Here is an 11677-nt window from a genome sequence, read left to right as displayed (position 1 = left end):
GGCCCAGTGAAGGAGAGGTGATGAGGGAGCAATAGAATGGAAGGAGAGTGACAAGGAAAGGAGAGGCTGTGAGTGAGATAAATGAGGGAGCACACTGGGAGGAATGGGGGAGATGTGAGGAGGAGGAGGAGTGAGAGTCTTGAGCTGGGAGGGAAAGAGCGGAGGAAGTGAGTAGCAGAGGGGTTAGACAAAGACAAGGGGAGACTGCACATCACTACACACACCGGCATCTCTAAATATGCAAAGTGTCAGTTCCCTACTCCTGGTGCCCTCCCCTGACTCCTCAAGCACTCCCTCCTACTAAAATACTCAGCATCTCTCCCTGCACTGCTGTCCCTGCATCCTCCTGTATCCAAGCACAGCATCCTCCCTGCCTACACACAGCATCATCTGGCAGCACTGGGCGCTTAGCTGCAAGCAGCACGGCAATCCCTCTCCTGCAGTTCTGAACCAAGGACCCCTCTTTCTGGTCTGGATATTGCATTAGCCCTTCCCCAGCCAAATTGAGGCTCTTCCCCTCTTTTCTTTTGGTTCCTGAAGGGAACAGTTCTTTTCTTAAAGGCAAAAGGGGCGGCGAGGAGAAAAGAATAATTAACTCAGGCCCTGCATAACTGACCTCCCCCCCCCACTCCACCCTGGTTTACAAGACATTCCAATTATCAAGGCAATAACTCAGGACTCTCCAGTGATCACTCACTCATCTCTGTTTCTCTGGTCCATTCAATCCAACACCATCTTTGGGATTTCTCCCATTTGTACTATTTCCTCCCCATCACTGGATTCTGCTCTCATCCCCCACCCCATTTGGGTACTCTATGTTCCTCTATGTTCCTCTCTTGCAGATCCCTCCATTATTTCCCCTTCAGCCTTCCCTCTATCAGGAGCCTTCACTCTCCTCCATCTCTCTCCTGAGGGACCATCAGGATGTCCAATTTTAAGCTTCTCCAGTTTGCCGCCCTGCAAATCTCTAGTGTGAGAATTACTGTGAGCTTCTCCTGATTGCTGCTTAAAGGTTGGGGTGCTGGATTTGCTTCTTCTCCCTTTTGCCCCGTCACGTCAGCTGAAGCCCCCCTCTCCTGTGGGACTCTGTGCCTTAATGACATTACCCGTGTCTTGCCTAGGCTGGCTGGGGGGATAGAGAGTGTGAGCAGCCTCTCCCCCCTAAAAGGACGTGATTGCCCCCCCTGCGGATGAGGTGGAATCCCCCACCCCTTCTTCGCGCCGTCTCCGGGAGACAGAGTAGGAATCGAGAGCAGGATTGTGTAAAGGGAGGTCAGGATGGCTTCCTTGCAGTTTGTCTTAAGGGGCTCTTGGAAAGGGCTGTGAATCTCTCCCCCAAATACCCTCCGCACTAGCTTCTCTTCACCCCCCATCGGTGTGTGGCTACTAAGAGATCAAGGAACAGAGCTCTACTCAGCTGGCACCTCTCTCTTGCTGCATCTTCATCTATCTGTGAGTACCTTTTTCTTTTCCTTCCCAGGAGATGGGGGTTGCACAGCCAGGATTTTGTCTGTTGGGATTGTGGGGTGGGGGCGAAAAGAAGCTCTTTCTTTGGAGGGCCCCTTTAAATATGGCGGTGCAGGGGAAGCTCTGAGCACTGCCAGGTTTGGGTTTGAAGAGGAAAAGGGGAGAGTCTGAGATGAGGGAGATTCAGCTGCAAAATGAGGTTGTGGGGTGAATAAAATCTTTGACTACCTTTGCATGCTCCCTTGTTCTCTAACCCTACTGGAAGGCCCTGAGTTCTTGGGGGCTCTTGCTTCAGTTTACCCCCACCCCTGTCATCTTGCGCATGCAGGCCTGTTCTTGTGTACAGTGATAGAGCACCGAGGCACCACTGGCCATAGGTTACCACATGAGGAGCAATGGAAAAATAACATATATTTGTTAATATTGTGGACAGTACTATGTATATACAGGTATATGCATTGATCACTATGGGGGGGGGGTTCTGGCAATTTTTACAAATTCACAGAAAAAAGAACTAATTAGATTACAATAGCTTTAATTTTGTACAGCCATATCAGTGTTCTGCCAGGATACGTATGTATATATTATATATGTATTCTTGTATAGCTTGCTGTATGCAGCTCCCTGTACAATGTATATAATATATATATATATATATATATATATATATATATATATATATATATATATATATATATATATATATATATATATATATATATATATATTATATATATACAAAGCTGTGTACTGTACATGCACATTTGCAAGGCAGTAGTTTTTATAAAAGATCTGTGCCAATGTAAATAACGTATACAGTAACACAAGTGCATTGCTGATTTACTAACATAGGTGCTACATTGTGCCAGTGCAGTTGCCAGTAGCAACCAATCAGCCATTAGCTTTTAACAGTCAACTAAAAGTAACCTATCAGAGCAGATATCAGCAGCACACCGTGGATATGAATAAACGTGAATTTTATTGCATCAAATCATTTCAAACAGGGCAACGTTTCGGGCCGCCCGGGCCCTTTATCAAGGGCCCGGGCGGCCCGAAACGTTGCCCTGTTTGAAATGATTTGATGCAATAAAATTCACGTTTATTCATATCCACGGTGTGCTGCTGATATCTGCTCTGATTGGATAATTTGGCCCTGTAACAGGCGTGGGTCCTTCAGTACAGCACCTGGTACCGCAAAGGTATGTGTTCGAGGTTTTAAGCTCTCTACCTTGGTTTCTTCAACTAAAAGTAACCTAAGAGCAAAAATCTGTTTTTGGTTGGTTGGGATTAGTTTAGTTGTGAAGTTTAGCACTTATGTTAGTAAATGAGCCCTATAGTTCATTGCTTTCTGCACACTCAATTTAACAGTACTCAGAACAGGTACATCTCAGCTAATGTAGCACTGCACACATACTAACTAGTCTACAAGTAACACTGCTATATGCACTAGTAATTGCTTTGTTCCCAATATGCTGTATAGTGAGTTGCACATATTCTCACAATGGTGCATTGTACCAACACTTCTATTTGGTGTACAGGGCATGTACTACTAACAAGACATGAATTTACTTAAGCATGGACTGAACCAAGTCTGGACACTCATTTGCATATTTAAATTGGACAAAAACAAACATGAAAACAAAAGGATTGTTGCTTTCAATTGTCTCACGCTTTAAAGTCACATGACCTTAAGGTTTCGGAAATTGGTTGGCAGAATAGAAAGGATTTAGCTGAATCCTGAACCAAACCTTTGATTCATTGCATCCCTAAATGGAGTCACTGTCTTACCATTCACTGTACCTGCCCTAATGCTATTGTAATGCACATGCACTCACTAAACTGGTCTACTGTGTCAACAGCTCTGTATAATCTACTGGCCATTCACTGCCTGCTTGTGTATTGGTGTCCAGCAAGAGTTCAGCTGCAAAATGTTATTATGGCTTCCAGATTCTCGGTATGTGTTAAATTACATAATCATTTCATATAATGTGACCTCTCATTGATGCAATGTTGAATATTTGACCCACTATATGAAAAATGGTGCCTAATGTTGGTATAACTTTATAATGAATGAATATCCTGTACATTTACTTAAATGTAAATTTACTTAGGCCTTGTGCTTTTATATGGTCATGGAACTCCTCAGTAGCTTATAATATCCTTATATTATACAATAGGGGGTACTTAATTCACTGTATATTGTGACATGTCACTGGCCCGCACATGCACTTTTATGGGGGAATTAGCGTTTTGTCGGCAGGTAGCATAGGATTTGGATCTTAGAGACCGGGACACCAAGGTTTCGGACAAAACACAGGTTTATTAAGCACTGGGCATTCGCAAACAAGGCAATTTCAATGTAGAACATTGAGGGTGCAGTTCAACAACTTCAAAACAAAATCCTTCAGGGTTCGCTCCCCTCTGGTCGTTCACCATCAAGGGAAATTCTCACCCTCTGGAACTTCAAAGCCTTTTGGCTTCTCACTCAGTCCTGCTGGCTTCCCCTTCACTGACTCAGGCTCACCAGCCTCTGCCAGTCCCTTCTCCTCTCCAGGGACTCAGGCTCACTAGCCTCTGCCAGTCCCTTCTCCTCTCTAGGGACTCAGGCTCACTAGCCTCTGCCAGTCCCTTCTCCTCTCCAGGGATTTAGGCTCACCAGCCTGCCAGTCCCTTCTCCTCTCCAGGGACTCAGGCTCACTAGCCTCTGCCAGTCCCTTCTCCTCTCCAGGGACTCAGGCTCACCAGCCTCTGCCAGTCCCTTCTCCTCTCCAGGGACTCAGGCTCACCAGCCTCTGCCAGTCCCTTCTCCTCTCCAGGGACTCAGGCTCACTAGCCTCTGCCAGTCCCTTCTCCTCTCCAGGGACTCAGGCTCACCAGCCTCTGCCAGTCCCTTCTCCTCTCCAGGGACTCAGGCTCACTAGCCTCTGCCAGTCCCTTCTCCTCTCTAGGGACTCAGGCTCACTAGCCTCTGCCAGTCCCTTCTCCTCTCCAGGGATTTAGGCTCACCAGCCTCTGCCAGTCCCTTCTCCTCTCCAGGGACTCAGGCTCACCAGCCTCTGCCAGTCCCTTCTCCTCTCCAGGGATTTAGGCTCACCAGCCTCTGCCAGTCCCTTCTCCTCTCCAGGGACTCAGGCTCACTAGCCTCTGCCAGTCCCTTCTCCTCTCCAGGGACTCAGGCTCACTAGCCTCTGCCAGTTCCTTCTCCTCTCCAGGGATTTAGGCTCACCAGCCTCTGCCAGTCCCTTCTCCTCTCCAGGGATTTAGGCTCACCAGCCTCTGCCAGTCCCTTCTCCTCTCCAGGGACTCAGGCTCACTAGCCTCTGCCAGTCCCTTCTCCTCTCCAGGGATTTAGGCTCACCAGCCTCTGCCACAGACTTGCTGGCAGCAAGACACCTTTTTTCAGGCACTGTCTCTCCCAGCAGCACCACACTTTTCTCCACTCTAGGAGGTATCAGGAGAGCTCTGAGGTGTGGTAACACAGGCTTTACCTTTCTTAGCTAGCTCCTCTCTCAACTGCCACTTGATTACTTGGTTGAGAGGGAATATTAAGGGTAGGACTACACGGCCGACCTGTGCTGGGTATCCCACTGCAACAGCTATAATACAGCTTAAATGCATTCTTTTCAGGGCACTTTCCTGCAAGACAGTGGCATTATATATAAAAAATGCACTACCCACCTACTCTTCACTAATACTAGTGCACTGCACCTGACCCATAATATAGCACACTAGAAATTTAGCCATCTCTTGAATGGGTTTCAGTCGGATCCGACATTGGGCAACAAAACGCCCGCGTGAAGTCGAATGCGGCGGGGAACAAGATAATTAATACAAAAGTGGCAACGTTCATCCGACGCAACACGTCACGCTGCGTCTGCATCCGACAGTTGTGTGTCGGCCGAACGCTGAGACACCATGTGGCTTTTGTATTAATTACCTTGTTCCCCTTCGTCCAGCATCGGATCCGACGGAAACGCATCCAAGTTGGCCGCGTGGTCCTACCCTAATAGTGCTTTGTACCACAGACAAAGCACAATGTTTTTAGCACGTGAACTCAAAGCATAGCTTTGCATTAACAGAATCCTTTGAATGATACACAAGTACAACTTTTACTGCTTGTACACGTGCTAGTATGTATTGTTCACAACACCTGTACTAACACATGCTCTGGTCCAACACCAATATACAACATTGTCACTTTTTTGTCAGTATTTTCTGCTAATCTGTATTAATAATATAAAATTATACTGGGCATCAATATACAGTACGTCACCTTATTTACCATCATATGTACCAAACACATAGCATTTAATGGTAGGAAAGAACCAGTAAGTCCATTTTGACTGCCCATTTAGCACTCAGTAACTTTCTTTTTAGTCTTCATAATTGCTCATTTATATCCAATTTGTGTTTGGTTTCCTTAAGTGATTTTTATTTTTTTCTCTTTTGGTTTCTTCCATCTCACTTCGTGATGTGTTCCATAGTTCTATTACATTTATGAAGAAAAGAATCCGTATAGCAATTACTTAAATTACTTAAACAGGGGCTCTTACTACTGGGAATATATTAGGTAAAACACACTTTCTTTATTCCAAATTTAAAATACATATTAAAAAAATGGACATCAATGTAGCATCAATTCATTTGTTTCACTAAAGGTAAAGATAATAACACATTTAATTGAGTACCCAGGTACTGTTAGGGCTCTTACAGACAAGCATTTTTAACTGCGCTCCACTGGAGTGCAGGAGTAGACGCACTGAATTATTTTCAACGTGGCTGTACTCACACAGACGCATGTAAGCGCCAAACGCAGGAAAATGCAACATGCTGCGTCCCAACCTGTGTTCGGCGCTTACATGCGTCTGTGTGAGTACAGCCACAATGAAAAGAATTCATTGCGTCTACTCCTGCGCTCCCCTGCGCCTGAACACAAGAAACCGTAACACAGGGGATCGCAGGTAAAAACGCTCGTCTGATTTCCATACAAATAATGCTAGTAGGTGATAAGTATTGTTCAATTGAAGGCAATGAAGGCAACCACCTGGCACTCACCTGGCACTGCACAATCCTTTAGTCCTCACCTTAACATTTGAAAAAGTTATGGGTGAAATGCGCATCAGGATGGACTCACAGCAATGTTAAGCTTAGGACTAAAGGAGTGTGCAATGCCAGGCGGTTGCCTTCATTGTAGGCTCTGAATTGTGTGAAATGATTTATTTTTGCTTATGCCGGAAGGTGACTGGGGCATTGGGCATAAATTTCTGATTGAACAATACTTATCACCTACTAGCATGAATCCATTCCACAACAAACTCAAGACCTAGACATGACAGTTTCTAAATCAATTTATTGCTGAAATCTAGAAAAGTTATCTGCTCCAACTCGTACAATTACTAAATTCTAAGAATTAGATTACTTTGTTTTTAAAAAAACAACTTGGCTCCATTAATGTTCATGTTCTGTACTATAATATACCATTCTAAATAGGATCTTCTTGTTGCATCTCTTGTTCTGTGGTGCTACACTAGCTGTAAAAACAACTCCTACCTATGAGTAACTTTCAGTACCATTGGATGTGAACCATCTAAGCTTTCAAAGCCAAGAGGTAAATATGAGGTGTTACTTAGAGCTCCCCAGGCTTTCTCTATCCACAGCTGCGTCTCCACCAGCCTCCACTTTGTGCCGCTCTGCACATAGACACACTGATAGCAGTACTCAGCAAAAAGCTAATTAATACAAAGTAATCTGCACACAAATTCACTGCTTTCAGCAGTCCCTGCCAGAATCTACCTACATGTGGTATCCTGCAGATATAAGTGTTTCCTATATACTGGTATACAGTTCCCTGCACATAAACACACTGCTGGCATTGCTCTGCAAAATGATACACAGCTGTTGTGAATCTAGAACTGCTTTGGTGCATGGGTACGCTATTGAATCCTTCCACTGATCATTGCTTTGCTCTTCTTTACTGTGATTGTTCCCTTATATACAGGCTTCTTTACCTCCATGCACTGCTGTCTCTGCTATAAAGTAGCGGGCAGCCTTCAGTGCAGCATGGCTAGTGTTGAAACATGCTGAGTCCAGTGATATACAGTCATGTGTTTGATATTATTGTTCTAAAGTAGTGCACTGTGTTGTCATTCAGTCTCCATCACTAGCTAGTGGCAAATGCAGGCTTTCCATAGAGTGGACTGCCACTTCCAGTTTGTGTCAAAGGCTGTCACAATAAAACCTCTTATCAAATGGACACATAGTGACTTCAAAACGTTATAAAGAATGCTATTTTTTTTTAATGCTGTTTCCATTAGTTTTACTTAGGGGAGAGTCAGGAGGACTGGGGGTAGTTACCTATCTGGATGGGAAAGGGGTTCACATAATGATCCAGCCTGATCCTGTCTATATCCACCACTTGTTCTACTAATATTGTTTTTATTACAAAATTCTGATCATGTAAACAAATGATTACTAAATAAACCAAATGTCACATCTGTGATATCCCACATTTAAACAGCATTGTATTATCTGAAAGGCACAAAACTCCCAGCATCCTCTGACAGAATTCACTATTAACACAACACCAAAACCAACTGACCTGATGTCCTCCAGCTGTTGCTGAACTATCTGTCCATCGCTGTAAACGCTGTAAAAAATTAGAGGGATTGTTCACCTTTAAATTATGATGTAGAGACTGATATTCTGAGGCTATTTGCAATTGGTTTGCATTTTTGACTATTTGTGGTTTTTGAGCTGTTTAGCTTTTTATTCAGCAGCTCTCCAGTTTGCAATTTCAGTAATCGGGTTGCTAGGGTCCAAATTACCTTAGCAAATATGAGAGGCTTGAATACAAAGATAAGTAATAAAAAGTAGCAATAAAAATACATTTGTAGCCTTAAAGAGCATTTGTTTTTTACATGGGGTCAGTGAACCCCCCCTTTGGAAAGCTCGAAAGGGTCAGAAGAAGAAGGCAAATAATTTTACTAAATGAAGGCCAATTAAAAGGTTGCTTAGAATTAGCCATTCTATATCGTACTAAAAACCATCCCTTTAAACATTGAAAATTGAATACGACGGCAGAACTTTTAGACTGTATGCTCTAACAAGCAGGACCCTTTTTGCCTTCTGTACCGGTCAGTTATGTATTTAATTTGATGTACAATGCTATGGAATATGTTGTTGCTATATAAATACTTGCTCATAATTATTAATTAAAATACTAATATTATTAGGGATGCACTGAATCCACTATTTTGGATTTGTCCGAACCCCGAATCTTTCACGAAAGATTCGGCCGAATACCGAACCAAAACCAATTTGCATATGCAAATTAGAGGTGGGAAGGGGAACACATTTTTTTAGTTCCTTGTTTTGTGGCAAAAAGTCCAGTGATTTCCCTCCATGCCCCTAATTTGCATATGCAAATTAAGACTTGGATTCGGTTAGTCGGGGCAGAAGGATTCAGCCAACTCCTGGTTCGGTGCATCCCTAATTATTATCCCTGAGACTAAAGGTTACCTTGGACTGCTGTGATCTGTGTGACAGGATTAGGGTGGGGTGCATATATTATCCCATAGAAATGGCTGCTCCTGACATCAAACAGTCTCATTAATAATATTTATTTGGGTAATCATTGTCCATTCTTACTTTAATACTTAGGGGCAAATTTACTACAACCAGCGACGGCTTCGCTCACATCGTAACACTTCGCCAGGTGTAGATTCGCCAGGACAACGCTAATTCACTAATATCCGAAGTTGCTTCCAGGGCACCGAACGCTGGCAAAGTTGCGCTAGCGTTACTGCGGCAAGCAAAGCAAAGTTGCGCTAGTGTTGCCGCATTTGCATATGGCGGGAAGTTAAATTTCAATGGACATATACTGTATGTTGCAGTAAATACATTACACTACACAAGTCTGGGAAACCTTAATAAAAGAAAATAGAATTGTTATATTGCCCTACACATGAGCCCAGTGTATAGTTTATGTGCTATATGTTAGGAAATGTAGGGGGAAAGCCGGGTACCCCAGAAAAAATTTACCATCTTTTGCAGCCTATCATCCTGAAAAATGAAAAGTCGCCATCGTTTTTTTCAGACTTTTTCAAGTCCTATCTACTCCATGGCACTTCTCCTGGTCTGAGGTGGCAAAGGCAAGTCTGGTGCAAGAGGTAACGTTCAGTAAAATCCACATCTTAGTGAATTTGCGTAGTTACGTCCCTTTGCCAGAGCGTAAATTCTTCAGCCGTTAGGGAGCGAAGTACCGCTAGAGTCTATCTCCTTCGCTAGCGAAGTTACACCAAGTACGCGAAGTGCCGAAATTACGTCACACTGGTGAATTTTCGCTAGCGTTAAGCTCTTCTTGCCGAACGACCGATTTTAGGAAAGCCCGACCAATCCTTCGAAATTATCATGCAGTTAGTGGGATTCCAACGATCGTACATCTTACGATTTTTCGGCCGACATCTGTCAGGAAATTGATCGGCCAGGTCAAAAAATCTTTGTCGGTCCCAGTGCAATCTATCTATGTTTGCTGGACCAAGCAGGGAGCTCCCCTTTGTTTTCCTGGCAAATTGGTCTTTTTAGTTGATGGTAAATTCATACGATCGTACGATCGTTCTGAGAAGATTGTGGTCTCACGATCAGGATCTGATCTTTTAAAAATCTCAACATCTATGGCCAGCTTTAGTCACTTCGCCCTTTAGTAAATCTGCCCCATAGTATGCTGTAGTCTCATATCCCAGCAGGCCTGTTAGGATGGTGTGTTAATATTTCTCAGGAATTCAACATTCAATTCAAAGAAAGGAACAGGGGCTGATTTGGAGAAAAACACTGTCAGATCACTCGGTCTGCCCTGTGTGCAATAGACCTAAAGTGCTTTGTAGCAATGTAAACTATGACCTCAAAGAATAATACAGGCATGGGACCTGTTTTCCAGAATGCTCGGGACCTGGCGATTTCTGGATAAAGGGTCTTTCCATAATTTGGATTTTGGATCTTGTCTGCTTAAAAAATATTTGGAACATTAATTAATCCCAGTAGGATTATTTTTCCTCCAAAAAGGGTTACTTATACTGTATCTTAGTTAGGATCAAGTGTTTTATTATTACTAGGGATGCATCAAACACACTATTTGGGATTCGGCCGAATCCCAGAATCCTTCATGAGACATTCAGAAACTCACTTTAGTTTCTGTTCCACCCATCACCCACCCTAATTTGCATATGCAAATACATAGAATGCTTGGTTTGCCCTGTGTGCAATAGACCTAAATTTGCATATGCAAATTAGGATTCAGATTTGGTTCGACCAGGCACGAGGATTTGGCCTAATCCGAATCTTGCTGCAAAAGGTCGAATCCTGGCTAAATCCTGAACCAAACACTGGATTCGGTGCATCCCCAATTAGTACAAAGAAAAAGGAAATACTTTTTTTAAAATTGTAATTATTTAATTAAAATGGAGTCTATGGGAGATGTCTGTAACTTGGAGTTTTCTGGTTTCCAAATAATGGATGCCATAACTGGCCAGAATTTATAATTTTTCCCCATATGCCTACATTGATACTAGAACCACAGCAAGGACTGCCTGTTTCTTCCAGCTGGCCCATTAACCCTCATAGTGCCTCATGGTATTGGTAGTCTTCCCTAGATCCCAGCACCTCATCATTTTCATTGAGGGAAATGGCTCCCAACAAGAGCGGGTGAGCTTGTCTGCCGGACTCTGCTGCATTCATGGGATTCGTAGCAGGTCCAGACTGAGAATTAAAATAGGCCCTGGCAGTTCAGGTACACAGAGGCCCATTTATCCCACACAGAGGCCCAAACAGCCCCCACCAGCCCATTAAATAGTGACTTTCTATGGCACCTTACAGCAGCCCCTCTGGCATTTGCCAGAACCCACAGATTGCCAGTCCGGGCCTGATTCGTAGTCTTATCACACACACCACTGTTGAAAGGCTACATGATTCTGAAACATTTAGCAGCAGCACTGTGGGCTCCCAGTGATGACATCTCAGGAGGATTCAAGTTCTAACATCACAATGGTTACACAGTGTGAGGCTCTGTATCAGTTTATAATGATGTTCCTTGACCTGCATGATCAACTATATATTTATATATATATATTTTTATAACTATATATACATGTGCTTATATCTTCATTTGTAAAGCTGTTTAACCATATTTATAAGTAGGAAATCTCATGCATTAAAA

At 43.5% G+C, this 11677-nt stretch overlaps 1 protein-coding gene across 2 annotated transcripts in view; it reads left to right on the top strand.

Moving 5' to 3' along the window:
* Nucleotides 1–259: 259 nt before the first annotated feature.
* The window catches only part of grik5.L (glutamate receptor, ionotropic, kainate 5 L homeolog), a 136111-nt gene continuing 124693 nt past the window's right edge, over nt 260–11677 (top strand). The window contains exons 1-2 of one of the 2 annotated variants that reach the window (XM_041569535.1): nt 260–1452; nt 3327–3421. The gene's annotated coding sequence lies outside the window, so the exon portion shown is untranslated. The remainder of the gene's footprint in view (nt 1453–3326; nt 3422–11677) is intronic. The other variant, XM_018226289.2, reaches the window with a different exon arrangement.

Source organism: Xenopus laevis, chromosome 7L (assembly GCF_017654675.1).
Source record: "Xenopus laevis strain J_2021 chromosome 7L, Xenopus_laevis_v10.1, whole genome shotgun sequence".
Taxonomy (NCBI): Eukaryota; Metazoa; Chordata; class Amphibia; order Anura; family Pipidae; genus Xenopus; species Xenopus laevis.
This window is presented reverse-complemented; position numbering and strand designations above follow the sequence as displayed.